We start from the raw sequence: 19,133 nt of genomic DNA on the forward strand, positions 1-19,133 counted from the left end.
CACCACCCCGCTGACCAGAAGCTCTCGGGGTGTGCGAGAACACGTGGGCGGACGAAGAGAGAGCAGTAGGAGTAGCAGTGTTATCTGTGGTGATCCATGTTTCCGTCAGTGCCAAGAAGTCGAGGGACTGGAGGGAGGCATAGGCTGAGATGAACTCTGCCTTGTTGGCCGCAGATCGGCAGTTCCAGAGGCTACCGAAGACCTGGAACTCCACGTGGGTCGTGCGCGCTGGGACCACCAGATTAGGGTGGCCGCGGCCACGCGGTGTGGAGCGTTTGTATGGTCTGTGCAGAGAGGAGAGAACAGGGATAGATAGACACATAGTTGACAGGCTACAGAAGAGGCTACGCTAATGCAAAGGAGATTGGAATGACAAGTGGACTACACGTCTCAAATTTTCAGAAAGTTAAGCTTACGTAGCAAGAATCTTATTGACTAAAATGATTGAAATGATACAGTACTGCTGGAGTAGGCTAGCTGGTAGTGGCTGCGTTGTTGACTTAGTAGGCTAGCTGGCAGTGGCTGCGTTGTTGACACTACACTAATCAAGTCGTTCCGTCGAGTGTAATAGTTTCTACAGTGCTGCAGCTGGCTAGCTAGCAGTGTTGATTACGTTACGTTACGTTAAAAGAACGACAATAGCTGGCTAGCTAACCTAGAAAATCGCTCTAGACTACACAATTGTCTTAGATACAAAGACGGCTATGTAGCTAGCTAGCTACGATCAAACAAATCAAACCGTTGTACTGTAATGAAGTGAAATGAAAATGTGATACTACCTGTGGAGCAAGCGGAATGTTGACCGGGTTGTTGAAGTTCTATTCAGTAGACGTTGGCTAGCTGTTGGCTAGCTAGCTAGCAGTATCTCCTACGTTAAGGACGACAAATAGCTGGCTAGCTAACCTCGGTAAATTAAGATAATCACTCTAAGTCTACACACTCTAAACTACACAATTATCTTGGATACGAAGACAGCAAAGACTACTATGTAGCTAGCTAACACTACACTAATATCGTTCAGTTGAGTGAATAGTTTCTACAGTGCTGGTAGTCGTTAGCTAGCTGCTGGGCAGATAGCAGTGTAGACTACGTTAGGACGACGAAATACGATAATTACGCAATTATCTTTGATACAAAGACGGCTATGTAGCTAGCTAAGAAGAAATTGCTAAGATTAGACAAATCAAACCGTTGTACTATAATGAAATGTAATGAAAATGTAATGAAAATGTAATGAAAAGTTATACTACCTGCGGACCGAAGTGTAGATGCGACCGCTCGCTCCAACCCGGAACCGGAAATCATGACAAACCGTTCTCTCATTTAAGAAGCTAAAATTACATTTAATCTTTTCACAAATAGTTTCATATTTAAACAGGCCAACGTCATGCCACTTGTAACCATCAGTATATATGTAATTTTTTGATGAAAAGGCTAAAGTCAATCATTTCATAAAAAGGATAATAAGGACAGCAATCACTTTTGCAACTCGCACTGCCTAAAGTTGGAGAAGAAGAGCTCATTCCGAGTCCGTCAAAACTTCCAAACGGTCAAAACCATTACATTATGAGAAGGGGTTGAAATACAAAGTTGTGCTCTGTATTCATTGGCAAATGTTTTCCAATAAATTACTAACTCTTAAGACTTTTAATGGGTGGGAAAGCAAACATTGTCCCCCCAACTGATAGTGGGGTGGTACACACACACACACACACACCACACACACACACACACACACACACACACACACACACACACACACACACACACACACACACACACACACACACACACACACACACACACACACACACACACACACACACACACACACACACACACAGAAGTCGGCTCAGACAGATCCATCATAGAGTGGCCCATCTCATGAGCTCCATCAGCAGTAGATTATAATTTAAATTGGAAAATTAATGTGTTAATGGAACAAATGTTAGTGAATCGAATCATATCGCAATGAACCGAATTGCATCGATTCGTTCCTCTAATCAAACCCAAATCACACCGATATATATCAAATCCATTTGAAAGGGATCAATGCACATCCCTACTGATCAATATATTAGTCAGTGCTAGACATTCAGTGTTGAATTGTAAACTTTTTCAATCTTCATCATACTCCTTGACAACAGCAACCACCTCAAATTGACATACTGAGTGTTTAAGACATCTACTCTTCTGCCCTCTCTGTGTACGCCGTACGCTCATTTCAGCTGCCCCTGCCGAAGAAATTAGTTGATGAGCACTGTAGCGCTCTCCCGATCCCAATGCTCACCTAAAGAAGATTAACTGAAATGTTCACTGACATTTCTAGGGCTCTGGGAAACTTGTAGAACAAATATCAGAAAGTCGCTAGACTCACTAGACTCACCATTCTCATTGCGTATGATATAAAGACATAAAGTGATTGCTTTGCGCTACCGGACGCACCACAGTATTTGACAAAAGACTGGCAGCTATATTTCCCATTGATAATGGGGCATGTATGCATTAAACTCTGGCACTGAGAGAAATGGGAAAGGCCCCCTGGGTAGAGGCTGCATACGGGAGGATATGGAGGGAAAAAAGTGCTTCATATATCAGCTGTCAGATGGCTGTGAAGATACCAGCTGACTTGACAGCTTCAGAATGCCAGTGTAGTTTATTGTCTTTCGCAAGGCGAATGTGAAAGCTGCTACTTTTGGCCCCAGCAGTGACGTTAGTGGGAACTTTGTATCTCAATGCTAATCTGCATGCAACCCAGCAGTGGTATGTACCTTTAGGCAGCAGTAAAAGTGACTGGGCAGCAGGATAAATAATAATAGTAATAGCAGCAGTGTGTACAGTATAGGTGAATATGTGTGTCCCGGTGACGGTGATGAGAAAATGGCTAATATGACAGGCCTGTGGTTGTCAGGAAGATCATGAAAAATATGATGGATACCTTATACAGTTAATAAAGATCGTTGTAGCAAGTGTGTCTAGTAGTAGGAGCAGCGTAGAGAGCATCCAAAGATAGCTAGTGTAGCTGTCAGTTTTTTACTGAAGGACCTTGGAATATTTGTACAACACTCCCCCTCTCTCTCTAGCACCATGGGCCCCGTAGCTCATCGGCTGCCAAGCTGCAGTCACACAGGGAGTCCACTGCTTATTTTCTCTGCCCTCTACTTGACCATATGGAGCACGAGGGTCATAGTGACACTGTGTATCAATGGTGTGTGTGTGTGTGTGTGTGTGTGTGTGTGTGTGTGTGTGTGTGTGTGTGTGTGTGTGTGTGTGCATGTGCGTGCGTGTGCATGTGCATGTAGATTTGGCACAAAGATAATTTTGCTGACATTAGCATTTTTGCTATAGCCAAGAATACTTGTTCGTATATCCCCTCGATAAGAATTTAGATACAGAAATCAGTCCATAATATCTTCAGCCTCAACTGGGTTGGCAGGTAGCCTAGTGGTTACAGCGCTGGGCCAATAACCAAAAGGTTGCTGGATCAAAACCTTGAGCTGACAAGGTAAAAATGTGATATTCTGCTCCTGAAAAAGGCAGTTAACCCTCTATTTTTAACTGACTTACCTAGATAAATAATGTATTTATTTTTAAATATCCTTTACTGAAGTTGGCTAAATGTGATGATTCTTTCACAAGGCTTGTCCAAGAATTCCATATTACCATATTCATCATTTGAACATCAGACAAGACACCGGAATGCCAGATATTCCCATTCACTGTGTCAACTCTGCGGATCCTAAAATCCATAATGATAAATGTAAATGCCTGGGGTCAGAGACAGTGTGTGGAGGGAGATGATGAAGTGTCCTTTTTAGCGCTCATTTACTGATCCGGGGTTAGCTTGTTGGGGGCACGCCGCAACACTGTAACAACTACTCATATTTAATTGCCTTATTAATTCACCCATCAGAACCGTAACGACACCATCGTTAGCCGATTAATCTCCAAATTTGATTTAGCCTGTTACACCCTGATCTATTTCACCTGTCTTGTGCTTGTCTCTACCTCCACCAGGTGTCTCCTATTTTCCCCATTCTCCCCTGTGCATTTATACCTGCATTTCCTGTCTGTCTGTTTCCAGTTTGTCTTGTCTCGTCAAGTCGTCCTAGCATGTTTTTCCTTCGCTCTAGACTGTGTTCTAGTCTTCCCGGTTCCAAACTGTTTTTGCCTGCTACCTGCTTGACTCTTATTAGGATTACTGATCTCTGCCTGTCCTGGACTTGCCATTTGCCTACCACTTGTATATAATACAGCTCTGAGACTTGAACCATCTGCCTCCTGTGTCTGCATCTGGGTCTCATCCTGTGTCGTTATATAGCCGGCCTCCGCTCATCATAAGTTACTGCTTCCATTTTCAATCAATACGGTCCCCTTAGCACCTCCAGACTCCCCCAAAAGATATGCAGCAGCGGGGGTGTCAAGAGAGTCAAGGCAGAGAAAATGTCCTCCCAGGCCAAAGGGCCGAACATCAATCATCATACTGTATGTGTGTAGATGAGCAGGCTCGTACGAAAAGCCAAGGGCGTCGTGTAGCACACCGTTCTCTCAACCACCACTTTTGAATTTGCCAAAAATCTGTCCATTACTTTAGCCTGCCAGCAATCGTTATCTCATGCATTGGAGAGTTAATTATCGTAGGCACACAGCCTATTTATTTATGAGTGGCTGCCTATTCCATTCCAGCAGTGTATTTTAAACACCCTCCAACAACGCAACTCTGAAAGTCAATTATCCTTTCCCGCATTATTCAACCTGATAAATGTTGGACTAGTCCCTCTCCGACAAAAGCTGCAAATGCATTACCATCGATTTTTTTAAAAGATGGACCGGCTGTGTTCTTTTTCTCGGATACATCGTGTGGCCAGAATGTGTACCATTTCTAAGGGTACTACAGATATTATCAAGTTAGAAATGACATCACACTGTTGTATGAAAGGTGTGGCGCAGGGAACATGAGACTAGAGACAGAGATATCCTATAGACAATAACAGGCATTGAGATTGTTAATATTACGGCAGGCTCCTTGTTTGCATTGCCGGATCGGGCCGCCTTCTCCAGTGGACCTTGTCAGAATCCTCCCTGCTCTCGCCGTAGGGCAAAAGCGGGCAGCGCTGCTCACTCGAGGGGAAAGTGAACAGCTGTGCGCCTGACAGCTGGAGCAGTCATGACATCCCGTCACTGAATATCAGGCACGGCCTTGGACGCGGAGAAGGGGTCCTTCCACAAGCTGGATGAGGCACAAGCTTCAGCCTCCCACTGAGAACAGAAACAACAACCTCCTTTTTTGTCGGTTTTATAGCGATAATGCGAGAGGAATAATGAGTTTCTCTTCGGTCTGTTGCCCATATAATGTTCACTAATTTGCCTTCCCAAACAAGTCCAACTGAGCAAATTAGATAACGTTAGGTTCATGAAAAATGAGCAGTGATAAGAGCTGTTTGTCTTTTGTGATCCAGTTCAAGCTATTCATTTACAAGCCCTATGTCTTGATTTTATAGCTGGCATAATATCTTATAGCCTGAGTTGAGTACTTGATATATCATTCACTGGAAGTGTGGGTATCTCCCAGAAAGAGCCATGAATCTCGCTGATATTTTCAATAAATCTTACTTCAATGTGATACATGTTTAATAGTCTTCCACGTACACAAAATGACTCATATTACTCCTTCTCCATATTTCTTTATCATCTGAGCTACTGTTTTGCCATTTGGCTTGAAAGGAAAATGATAGACAAGGTCAAACATTGCAAATATTTGTAATGACAAATTGAAATATGGGTTCTGGTGAGAGACCATTGCATATGCACAATGGGGGAAATAAAAAATTTCAATGTGTTATGCAAACGAGCATATCACCTTCAGACCCTATTTTAATTGCACTTTAAATTCCTGAATAAATACCTCTATTCAGATGAGTGCCTGCGGTGCACCCCTGCAGAGTAGAAAGTATTCATACCCCTTGACTTATTATACATTTTGTTGTGTTACAGCCTGAATTCAGAGATGGGGAGTGTCATTACAAAGGGGTGTAAATTCTTATGTAAATGAGGTATTTCATTTTTTAGAAATTATTTTCAAAAATCTAAAAACACGTTTTCACTTTGTCATTATGGGATATTGTGTGTTCATGGATGAGAAAAAAAATATTGAATCTATTTTGAAATTCAGGCTGCAACACAACACAATGTGGAATGAGTCCAGGGTTATGAATACTTTCTGAAGGCACTGTATGTGAGGACTATAGGTACAGATAATTACAAGGCTTTCATGGACTCTTGATTATATGATGTAACCCACTCTGTATTCCCGGGAGTCTGAAATAAACTTCCATAGGTATGACAGGTGTGGACAGTAGCAATACACAACAGTAGAAGAAGGGTAGGACAGCCATTAATTCAGTTAAGACTAGGGCTTGAGAGTGCAGCCATTCATGCAGTTAAGACTAGGGCTTGAGATGAAAACCATTAATTCAGTTTAGACTAGGGCTTGAGAGGACAGCCATTAATTCAGTTAAGACTAGGGCTTGAGAGGACAGCCATTAATTCAGTTTAGACTAGGGCTTGAGAGGACAGCCATTAATTCAGTTAAGACTAGGGCTTGAGAGGACAGCCATTAATTCAGTTTAGACTAGGGCTTGAGATAACAGCCATGTATTCAGTTTAGACTAGGGCTTGAGAGGACAGCCATTAATTCAGTTTAGACTTGCGCTTGAGAGTGCAGCCATTCATTTAGTTTAGACTAGGGCTTGAGATAACAGTACAATTCCACAATATACACAACATGCGCAGTAGCAGATTGGTCATTTTCTTTAAACTGGTGTTGATAAACAACTTGGCGGGGTGAGGAGACAAGGAAACAGCCATTGGGCCTAGAAAGAGCTGACAGAAAGAGAAACTCACCTTAGTTATGATCAACTGAATGATGAAAATAGTGGAATAAAGTAGGCTAATGCAATTGAAGGCATGTATCAAATTATTGCCTATACTGAAACTCCCAAAGTCATATCCAACCGTACCTAGATGATCATTTCAGCACCGTTTTGATTGGGACAGCGCCATAGTGCTGCTTTGAGACACGTGGGACTTGTCTAGATACATCAATCAATCAATGTCAGATGTTTGTTTTCACTGAATCTCCCTTTTGGATATTTGGTGACAATTAGGCTAGGGAAATGTTAGCTAAACTGACGAGTTTCAGAAGAATGTACTTTGTTTCTGGCCATTTTGAGCCTGTAGTCGAACCCATAAATGCTGATGCTCCAGTTACTCAACCAGTCTAAAGAATGACAGTTTTATTGCTTCTTTAATCAGAACAGTTTTCAGCTCTGCTAACATAATTGCAAAAGGGTTTTCTAATGATCAATTAGCCTTTTAAAATGATAAACTGGGATTAGCTAACACAACGTGCCATTGGAACACAGGAGCGATGGTTTCTGATAATGGGCCTCTGTATGCCTATGTAGATATTAAATAAAAAATCTGCCTTTTCCAGCTACAATAGTAATTTACAACATTAACAATGCCTACACTGTATTTATGATCAATTTGATGTTATTTTAATGGACAAAAACATGTAATTGTCTTTCCAAAACAAGGACATTTCTAAGTGAGCCCAAACCGTTGAACAGTAGTGTATTTAAATTAGATTTTGTATTTCATTTTACACACATTTGCACAAAAAAATAAATACATGTTTTCACTTTGTCATTATGTAGTATTGTGTGTAGATGGGTGAAACAAAAATCAATTTCATCGGTTTTGTATTCAGGCTGTAACACAACAAAATGTGGAATAAGTCAAGGGGTATGAATACTTTCTGAAGGTACTGTATATCGCATGAGACATCAGGACATATCCACCAAGAGTTCACATCATCCCATTTCCATTTCAAAGTTGTCCATATGACAAAACCACTTCACAAGGGTTGATTAAAGTTGATTTAAGCCAACATGGCATGTTTTACATGCTCTATGTCTCCATGATGTCAATGAGACCCTCTCCATTGTTGGCGAGGGCATTAGAAATTGTACAATCACTGCACATCTTGAGGAACCAGTGAAGTTGAAGTTGAAGTGAGTTGAGACTATGGCTATAAATAGACTATTTTCTTTGCCTGGCTGAAGATTGAGCAGTGTTCTCAACACCGGAGGAGCATATGCTCGGGTAGCAGCTTGCTTCGGTCTCAGATGTTCCTTAACAGTTGATTTCCTAATGTTGCGATTTTTGTTTTGCCGTTTTGTTTGTGCTAATTATTTCTCAGCTCGTTCCGCTCTGACACTTCGGCATTAGAAGAGCCCCCATGATTTTTCTAGAACCGTGCGCTGCGCCGACCCCGAACAAACTGTGTAAACGCCTGACATCGACCCACAGCTGTGAAGCACATTGATTCCTGAATGCCATTAGATGTTCACCTCACCTCATGGTCACCTCATATTCTGTTTATATATAATGTTGTTTACTCACTGTGTATATACTAGTGATGCACCGATATGACATTTTTGGCCGATACCAATATCCGATATATTCCTTGCCACAAAAACAAACGATAACAATATATATAAAAAATGTGCAGCCATTTAAGCATTCCAGATGAGATCTGTATCACATCCGGTCGTCCGGTCATCCGGTCGTATCACATGGATGCAGATGAGATCTGTATCACATCGGTCATCCGGTTGTCCAGACGTCCGGTCATCCGGTCGTATCACATGGATACAGATGAGATCTGTATCACATCCGGTCATCCGGTCATCCGGTCGTATCACATGGATACAGATGTGATCTGTATCACATCCGGTCGTCCGGTCATCCGGTCGTATCACATGGATACAGATGTGATCTGTATCACATCCGGTCGTGATTGAGAGTCCCATAAGGCGGCGCACAAGTGGCCCAGCGTTGTCCGGGCTGTCATGGTAAATAAGAATTTGTTCTTAACTTACATACCTAGTAAAATAAAGGTCACACACACCACACTGACCAAAAAGTTATTTTTTTGGCATTTACATATGTCCTCATGAACAGTAAAACCTCATCAAAACCTATTTCTTTCACTTACTTGCTGTGCTGTTTCGTTGTTCATTTGTTCAGTTGTTCAGGATTTCTATGGAACGCCATTTGGGTCTTTACGTGTCAAAAACGATACACGTCAAATAACACTAAGGACGAGCCACAATAGTGGACTTTGCGGTTAGCCTTCAAAATAAAAGTATGCATAATTCTACTTTTTGTATTAATTTCCATCACTGTCAATGACATGCTATTATTTTGAAGGCAAACTGCAAATTCAACACATAACCCGGTCCAGTCAAGCCTCACTAGTCAGATGAAGCTAGATGGCTGCTTATAACGTTAGCTTTGGGCAACAGGATAAAGTAGCTGGCTAGCTATTTATTTTCATGAACTGAAGTTCAATAGGCGAACAACAAGTGGTTCCCTATCTAATACTTACTCACAAGGATTCCTATATCATTGATAAGGATAATGAAAATGACTGCAGTTTTAACTGGTCATTGTTTTCAGGCTGGTTGTATTGGTGCTAGCTAGGTACCAAGCTAAAGCTAGCTACTCCAGATGTTGCGGTCGAACAAATGATGCTTTATTTACAATGCGGTATTGTAAACACATCGTCTGTGGCCGGTGTTTGCTTGATTCCTCATTTCTTTGTTCAGCTTTGACAGTGCGGATGTATCTTATTTGACACGCAAAGACTCAAACTGCGTTCCATAGTATGTGTGTCGTGAAGCTAATAGCAGTGACACTATTACTGTGTAACTCCGGTGGGCAATATCGGAAAAATAGCACACTTGGTAGTGTATACCGGTGTTCGACCAGTCGGCGAAAGCCAACATCACCCACGACAGAGAACGGTTGCTTGTCAAGGGCAATTAATTCCGTTATCTTGACTTAAATAGATTTCGCCTTTGAGTTGTCTTGCTGAAATTTTGACTTGTTGACTGCTCGACCCAGACAGCAGACATTGTGGGCTAGTTTAGGAATGTTGTGTTGCACGAAGAGCGCAAAAATGGGTGTACCTTCATTATATAGGTATGCACGTCACCTTTGACATCTGTTTTGCACACCGGGCGTTAAACTAGACTTTGGCCAATACCGATGTTGGCATTTTTAGCTAATATCGTCCGATTACGATATGTTCACTGATATATCGTGCATCCCTAGTATATACAGTACCAGTCAAAGGTTTAGGTTTCTTTATTTTTACTATTTTCTACAATGTAGAGTAATAGTGAAGACATCAAAACTATTAAATAACATAAAGCAAAAAAGTGTTAAACAAATCTAAATATATTTTATATTTGAGATTCTTCAAAGTAGCCACCCTTTGCCTTGATGACAGCTTTGCACACTCTTGGCATTCTCTTAACCAGCTTCACCTGGAATGCCAACACCTGGAATTCCAACAGTCTTGAAGGAGTTCCCACATATCCTGACAACTTGTTGGCTGTTTTTACTTCACTCTGTGGTCCAACTCACCCCAACTCACCCCTTAGTCATATGTTTACATACACTAAGTTGACTGTGCCTTTAAACAGCTTGGAGAATTCCAGAAAATGATGTCATGGCTTTAGAGGCTTCTGATAGGCTAATTGACATCATTTGAGTCAATTGGAGTTGGACCTGTGGATGTATTTCAAGGCCTACCTTTAAACTTGCTTAACATCATGGGAAAATCAAGAGAAATCAGCCAGGACCTCAGATTTTTTTTTTGAGTGTTTCAAGTCTGGTTCATCCTTGGGAGCAATTTCCAAACGCCTGAAGGTACCACGTTCATCTGTACAAATAATAGTATGCAAGTATAAACACCATGGGACCACGCAGCCGTCATACCGCTCAGGAAGGAGACGTTCTGACGTTCTATCTCCTAGAGATTAACGTATTTTGGTGCAAAAAGTGTAAATCAATCCCAGAACAATGGCAAAGGACCTTGTGAAGATGCATCATGTTGTGGGGGTGCTTTGCTGCAGGAGGGACTAGTGCACTTCACAAAATAGATGGCATCGTGAGGGAGGAAAATTATGAAGCAACATCTCACGACATCAGTCAGGAAGTTAAAGCTTGGTCGCAAATGGGTCTTCCAAATGGACAATGACCGCAAGCATACTTCCAAAGTTGTGGCAAAATGGCTTACGGACAACAAAGTCAAGGTATTGGAGTGGCAATCACAAAGCCCTGGCCTCAATCACATAGAAAATTTGTGGGCAGAACTGAAATGGTTTGTGCAAGCAAGGAGGCCTGCAAACCTGACTCAGTTACACCAGCTCTGTCAGGAAGAATGGGACAAAATTCACCCAACTTATTGTGGGAAGCTTGTGGAAGGCTACCCAAAACGTTTGACCGGAGTTAAACAAATAATAACTGAGTATATGTAAACTTCTGACCCACTGGGAATGTGATGAAAGATATTAAAGCTGAAATAAATTATTCTTTATTATTCTGACATTTCACATTCTTTAAAAAAAGTGATGATCCTAATTGACCTATGACAGGGAATTCTGAGTAAATGTAAATGATTAAATGTCACGAATTGTGAAAAACTGAGTTTAAATGTATTTGGCTAAGGTGTATGTAAAACTTCAGACTTCAACTGTATATATATATTGTTTTTTCCAGTTCATTCTGATATAATACCTACTACTGTACATATCATTTTATTTTCCAAATGATATACTGTCTATCCACACCACATGTCTATATTCTAACACATGCTCACTCTAATGTAGACTTGGATTGTTATTTCTTGATTTGTTGTTAAGATTTTTTTTATTATTTGTTTATTCGTAATGTATTTGGGAGACATTTGAATGCATTGTTGGAGCTAGTAACACAAGCATTTCGCTGCACCTGCCGTAACACTTGCAAATCTGTGTATGCGACCAATAAAGTTCGATTTGATTTGATTGTTTGATTGATTGTTTCGTGCATTTCCCCATGTCTGTGTGGCCAAATAAGCTTTTTGCTGAGCAAATTGCCCTGTGAGTTCCAGTCACACTGCTGATATTTGGGTGCATTAGTGGTCTCCTTATCTGGTAAATGAGATTTGAAAGTCATCTTCCATTGTAGCTTCGCTACCTGATTCGTATTCCATAAACAAGAGCAGCATCTCTACTGTGGTTAAAACTCATCCTGTACCATTTTGTCCGCAAAACACAATCCATGCCAATAGTAATCTCAGTAGACAGTAGACTAACATCAATATGGGACCCAGAAAACAACACAATGGGAGTGATGAGTACCTTTGTATTGCCTGTCACACTGAATTGATGTAGCCCACTTTTCTTATATCCACTGCTCACCATTGTTGTTCTATGTAACATGCAATTGGTGTGTCCTTTCAGAAAATACAATACCGGACCCGTATAACAACATTATATTGCTGTAACATTTGCTTCCTTTTGTATGAGAATTGTGTTGGTCTGCCTGATAGTCTAAAAGCTCATGACAAACACAGTACAATACACTGCATGATTTTGTCAGATCTGACATTGAGATACTCCTGAGGGAATCTGTCATTTGCCCTGATATTGACACATTTGTCTCAAACCACTAGCGTTTTCCCCAGCCACCCATAAATTTTAAAACTTTTTCATCTTTCTTGGCTAGGCCAGGGTTTCCCAATCTGAGCACAAACTGTTACTTTATTTTCAGGAGAATAAAAAGTTCTGGCTGTTCCATAATTCTGGAGTTTCCTATTGAGGTTAAAATTGTTTTGCTTGACTGGGCACATTTGCATGTTCAACTCAATCTGCCCCAGTGAAGAATGAAGGCTGTATCTCCTGTAATGTGCAGCAGTGACAATTTGCAGCAGTACTCACTGAACTTTAGGTCCTCCACTGATCTCAGTATGAACCTATTCCACCACAGCACACACAGACACACACACACATGCACACATTCACCTTGCATGAATCATAATGATTGATAATACCTCAAAATGCAGGTAGCCTAGCGGTTATGAGCGTTGAGCCAATAACCGAAAGGTCGCTGTTTCAAATCCCTGAGCAGACTAGGTGAAAAATATGCTAATGTGCCCTTGAGCAAGGCACTTAAACCTAATTGCACCAGGGTCGCCATCAATAATGGCTGATTTCTGCCTCTGACCCCACTCTCCGTGGGTGTCTCAGGGAGAGCGGAATATGCAAAAAAATGGAATTTGCACTTGCATATGGGTGAAAAAGGACAATTGTAAGCACCCACCTTATTGTTATTATTATTGTATAAATTATCGAGGGTGCATGTTCCAGCAAATTCCATTCTTCTTTGTTTTTTGTCCTGTTTCCTATTGTACATTTTGTATTTGCATCGGGCTGGTAGCCTCTTGCCACTGCTATTTCCATTCTCCCATTTTAACATTCGTGATCAGTACCACAGAGCTTTAAGAAAAACAGCCACCAGAGGCTGACCACTACCCCAAAGGACCATGCCCTCGTTTATCATTCCTGAGCTAGTCTCACAATCCACGCTGACAAGGTGACATTTTCTTGGTTTTTCCCGTATTTACATATTAACAAACATACAACTCCAAACCCATAGCCCAACTGCAGCTTTCTAAATTGTCAAATTGGTGTAAAATGTATGTGATGCAAGGTGAGTAAAGGGCACCTGAAGCTGGAGTGTACCTCTGGATGATCCATGATGATCCATGAACACACAGTATAATTACTGCTCCTGGCTGAATGAGCCATGAGCCAACAGAGACCTTCTGACCTTGGAGAGAAAGAGAGAGAGAGTAAAAAAAAAGAGGCCGGTGTCGGGCGCTGAACTGTTTTGCCATCGAGGAGTCGAACCGAAACAGCTCTATAAAAGGCATTATGTGCCAGTTGCTTTCACCCACATTCAATGATCAGCAGGGTTGTAGAACTTACAAAAGGGTTAGAGGTTGTGTCCATACGGGTACTTGTGTCTTCATTTATGACATAACTAGTGGCTGTTTAAATCAATATAGCTGAATAAGGTAATAAAACACACAATAAACACTTTCCCCCAAACAATGTAGAAATCAATAATGTTCTATGGCAAAGCAACTCGCACCAACTGTTCAATTAGTCATGTAACGCAATGCAAGCAGACTGTCTGTTTGCATAACTTTAGCTAAGCTTGGACATGTAGTATTGTCCAAACCTATTAGACACACCTGGGGAGAATCTGCTGGCGAGGCCCTGTGCCACAGAAAGATATTGATGAATAAGTACATGCCGCCTTTCACGGTACAGATGTTGCCCTGGATTTCCCTCACTGATCTCTCCACCCTCACCTAGCAGCATCTGTTGTTTTGCTCTGTTCTCAGATATATGGGAAATACAATGAAAACCAGGGTTCCGGGTAACTTTCTGAAAATGCCCAGGTTCGGAAGGAAAAAAGCAGAGAATCTCGTATCGTTCAACAAGGATTTCTGGAAAAACCTGGGCGGAGGCCAGATAGTGGTGACTATTTAAAGTCTGATGGCCTGGAGATAGAAGCTGTTTTTCAGTCTCTCTGTCCCGACTTTGATGCACCTGTACTGTCTCTACCTTCTAAATGGTAGCGGGGTGAACAGGCCATGGCTCGAGTGGCTGAGGTCTTTGATGATCTAATTGGCCTTCTTGTGACACCGGGTGCTGTCGATGTCCTTGAGGTCAGGCAGTGTGCCCCCGGTGATGCGTTGGGCTGACCGCAACACTGTTTGGAGAGCCCTGTGGTTGTGGATGGTGCAGTTGCCTACCAGGCGGCGATAAAGCCCGACAGGATGCTCTCAATGGTGCATGTGTAGAAGTTTGTGAGGGTCTTAGGGGCCAAGCCAAATTATTTTCGGCCTACTGAGGTTAAAGCGACGCTGTGCCTTCTTCCTCCACACTCCAAGGAATCCCTCACATAATGAAACCTTACGGAGAGCACATTTAGAAGCAGTCAATTGAAACTCTATTCTGCGTGACCCCATCCTTGGACTCGCCGAACGAGTCTCCGTTACCATTCCAACTGTGACATTGGGGCTGTTTCCGTATCCCCTCCTTCCCCCAAGATCGGAGATTTCAGATTTGACATAAATTGGATGAATGACTCCACCAGATTATAGACTGCCATATTAGCTTCAATCAGTGAAGTGAGTCCAAGTAGGGAAGAGTCAGACAGAGTTATTACCTATGGTACCAACACTATTCCTAATTGATTTTACAAGCCAGCTTAGGCTCTAATTGCTGATTTGCTTTGGGATATTTGTGATTCAAAGGGCTTAAATATGTTTTGTGGAGCACTGGTTGGAGATTCCTGTACATGGTAGAACAAATAAGACTGGAGTTGAATAAGCACCAGCCAGTTGTTGTATTGAGCATTTAGAATGACTCTTAAACTTAGATGCACTCGGACTTGCATAAAGTACAGACACATGGACCTGTACACACTGATATGCTTACAATACAAAGATTATGAGCCATTCAAGAATCAGCTAATTGTTTATGCACAGTTTGTCCTGAAATAACAATATATTTGAAACACGTCATTAGGCCAAATGTTGCCCAATTGATACTTGAAATTCTGTGAAGGCCCATAATAATCTATCAGATTAATAACATGCCAAAGATCTAGCTCTCTCATGAGGAGAAAATGAACAATTGTATTTCCTTTCCAACCAACACCATACTGACCAAACTTTGAGAGTACAGTTCTGGTACTATTCATTTCACAGTGAAAGTTGTGTAGCACTCTTAGGAGTATGTGCAGACAGTATGGTCAGACAGCACTATTTATACTGAACAGAAATGTAAACGCAACATGCAACAATTTCAAATAGTTTTCTGAGTTACAGTTCATATAAGGAAATCAGTCAATTGAAATAAACAAATTAGGCCCTAATCTATGGATTTCACATGACTGTGCAGGGGCGCAGCCAAGGGTGTTCCTGGGAGGGCATAGGCCCACCCACTGGGGAGCCAGGCCCAGCCAATCGGAATGAATTTATCACCACAAAAGGGCTTTATTAAAGACAGAAATAGTCCTCAGAAAACATTTCCAGCATGTAGTTTGGAAGTTATGATATCATTGGGTCTCTTGGCATCCTCCTCCAAGCAGCCTGACCACGAAGACGGTCTGAGGTAAAAGATAAGTGTAAATCCAGAGCATAATATATCTTTATTCAATTTTTTATTTTTATTCCCAGCCCCCGTCCCCGCAGGAAGCCATTTGCCTTTGGTAGGCCGTCATTGTAAATAAGAATTTGTTCTTAAACAACTTGCCTAGTTAAATAAAGGTTAAATAAAAAACAAAATAAATACTGAAGCGAAACAAATAAACATAATACATAGAGATGTGGTGTCCGGGCCAAATGAATATGTGTATTATTCTATTTACAATACGTCGACTGCAATAAGGTCAAAATGCAGCATGGCCTGAGGTGAAGTGATTCCTTCCTGGTTTGAAAGGAGAGGAGATTTTGCTTGTTAGTTCTGATTTGTTGCCACGTTACACCACTTGCTTATTTCCATGCTGCATTTTTATTAGCTTTTGTTTCTTATGCAGACATTTTTATGCAGGAGGAAGACTGAAATTCAAAATGGCTAAAACTCCAAATTAAAGGAGGCATAGAGGTAATTTGCCAGCTAATGAAATGTCCACAATGGACACATTATTTTGGTTTATGCTGCATGTGTAACTTTGAAATTACTTTAATTGAAAAATGTATAACCTCTGCATGGTGTTTTGAATATAGTTCTGAGTCAATGTTTATATATGCAACCATATTTCACTATTTGTGTAGTAAAAACATCACAAGACGGTGTCTATAATAAAGACACCGTCAAAGACATCTCAGCTAGTTTAATACGCATACACTATGATCTAAACAGACCGTACATTGTTTTGGTTTTTTATGTGTGAAATGTAGTGGATGGTGTCTTTCCACCACCATCCCAACATCTAATACTCTCATGTGTTTTCATTGTTTTGGCCTTTCGTGGGAATGGCTGATGACAGGAATCAGACAGCATAAATGCAGTTTCATAAGCTTAGCCAGGCAGAAAATAGACTGGTGGAGGGAGATGGGATGGAGCTGATGGGGTGGTGTGGGGAGGTACTGTGGAAATAATGTGTCACTCATAAGGCAGAGAGACTGTTGCCAGACTGCAGCTGAGCCCTGACCCAGAACTGCAGTCATGATAAGCTTTAGCGTTTTCTACCTTCCACCATAATCAATAGCCGCTCTGGACCCACTGATCGTTTGAGGTAAAGTAACCAGAAAAAAAGGTGATGAACCGACCAGGGAATGGAATTTCTCCTGCATTCCGAAGCCTTTCAGGAGCCCCTTCGGGCCCTTTTCTATGTCCACATGTTGATGTAAGTATTCCGAGTGATTTCAGGCAGACCACAGATAATATGTGGCCTTGAATAGGCTAAAAAGTCATTATTAAAACATATGGCTGGGGAAGCCGCTCTAAGCTAATGATGCTTTGCTATTACAGTGGGGCAGAGGAAGGTCACTCTATCCATTTACAGATATGTTCTAGGCAGAGACCCATTGCTTGTCTTCCGTTTCCCCTACCGGTAAAAGAGAGTCTGGGGGGGGGCACCTCATAGTATTCTCCTGAAAGGAAGTTCTCAAGCTAATATGGGGAGCATAAGAATCTGTTCTTAACTGACTTGCCTATTTAAATAAAGGTTAAATAAATACAATTTTAAAAATACTAAAGTTGGCAGGTATTTTAGGAAATGCCTTTAACACACCATCTGGATAAGGGTTTTTCTGTGCTCAGCCAGAAATACTGTAAATGGGGAGATGAGAAACTCCATTCGATATGTATTCTTACACTGAGTGTACAAAACATTAGCAACATCTTCCTATAAATTGCTACCCCATTTTGCCCACAGAACAGCCTCAATGTATCAGGGCATGGACTACTGTACGATGTGTCGAAAGCGTTCCATAGGGATGCTGGCCCATGTTGACTCCAATGCATCCCACAGTTGTGTCAAGTTGGCTGGATCTCCTTTAGATGGTGGACCATTCTTTATACACACAAAATGTTGAGCATGAAAAACACAGCAGCATTGCAGTTCTTGACACACTCAAACCTACAATACCCCGTACAATGTCACTTGAATATTTTGTCCTGCCCCTTCACCCCCCGAATGGCACACATACACAATCCCATGTCTCAGTTATTTCAAGGCTTAAAATCTTTCTTTAACCTGTCTCCACCCATTTATTTACACTGATTTACCAAGTGACATCAATAAGGGATCATAGCTTTCATCTGGATTCACCTGGTCTGTCTATGTCATGGCAAACACTCTTTAATTTACAAATCTCATGACGTGACTATGAAATGTGGCTGAATCATTTAGCTTTGCCTACTAGCTAGCTATATTTCGTTAGCTAGCTAGTTAGCTAGAAATTACTGTGAAGTCACTGAAATTATTTGAAATAACGATTGAGGTAGCTATGTAATCTAATTGAACACTTAATTACTAGAAAGTAATACAGTATGTATATATGTACAGTTGAAGTCGGAAGTTTACATACACTTTGGTTGAAATCATGAGAACTTGTTTTTCAATCACTCCACAAATTTATTTTTAACAAACTATAGTTTTGCCAAGTCGGTTAGGACATCTACTTTGTGCATGACACAAGTAATTTTTCCAGCAATTGTTTACAGACAGAATATTTCACTTATAATTCACTGTATCACAATTCCAGTGGGTCAGAAGTTTACATACACTAAGTTGACTGTAACTTTAAACAGCTTGGAAAATTCCAGAAAATTATGTCATGGCTTTAGAAGCTTCTGATAGGCAAATTGACATCATTTGAGTCAATTGGATGTATTTCAAGGCCAACCTTCAAACTCAGTGCCTCTTTGCTTGACATCATGGGAAAATCAAGAGAAATCAGCCAAGACCTCCGAAAAAAAGATTGTAGACCTCCACAAGTCTGAAGCCCACAAGACCTCTAAATGCCTGAAGATGCCACGTTCATCTGTACATACTAATTGAGTGTATGTAAACTTCTGACCCACTGGGAATGTACTGAAAGAAATAATAGCTTAAATAAATGATTCTCTCTACTATTATTCTGACATTTCACATTCTTAAAATAAAGCAGTGATCCTAACTGAGCTAAGACAGGTTCTTTTTACGAGGAC

The 19,133-nt window shown here is 41.2% G+C and overlaps 1 protein-coding gene across 24 annotated transcripts in view; it reads left to right on the forward strand.

Annotated features, from left to right (window-relative positions):
- LOC135516331 (receptor-type tyrosine-protein phosphatase delta-like) overlaps positions 1–19,133 on the forward strand; it is a 606,705-nt gene that overhangs the window by 341,876 nt on the left and 245,696 nt on the right. The window lies entirely within an intron of this gene.

Source organism: Oncorhynchus masou, chromosome 27 (genome assembly GCF_036934945.1).
Source record: "Oncorhynchus masou masou isolate Uvic2021 chromosome 27, UVic_Omas_1.1, whole genome shotgun sequence".
Lineage (NCBI taxonomy): Eukaryota > Metazoa > Chordata > Actinopteri > Salmoniformes > Salmonidae > Oncorhynchus > Oncorhynchus masou.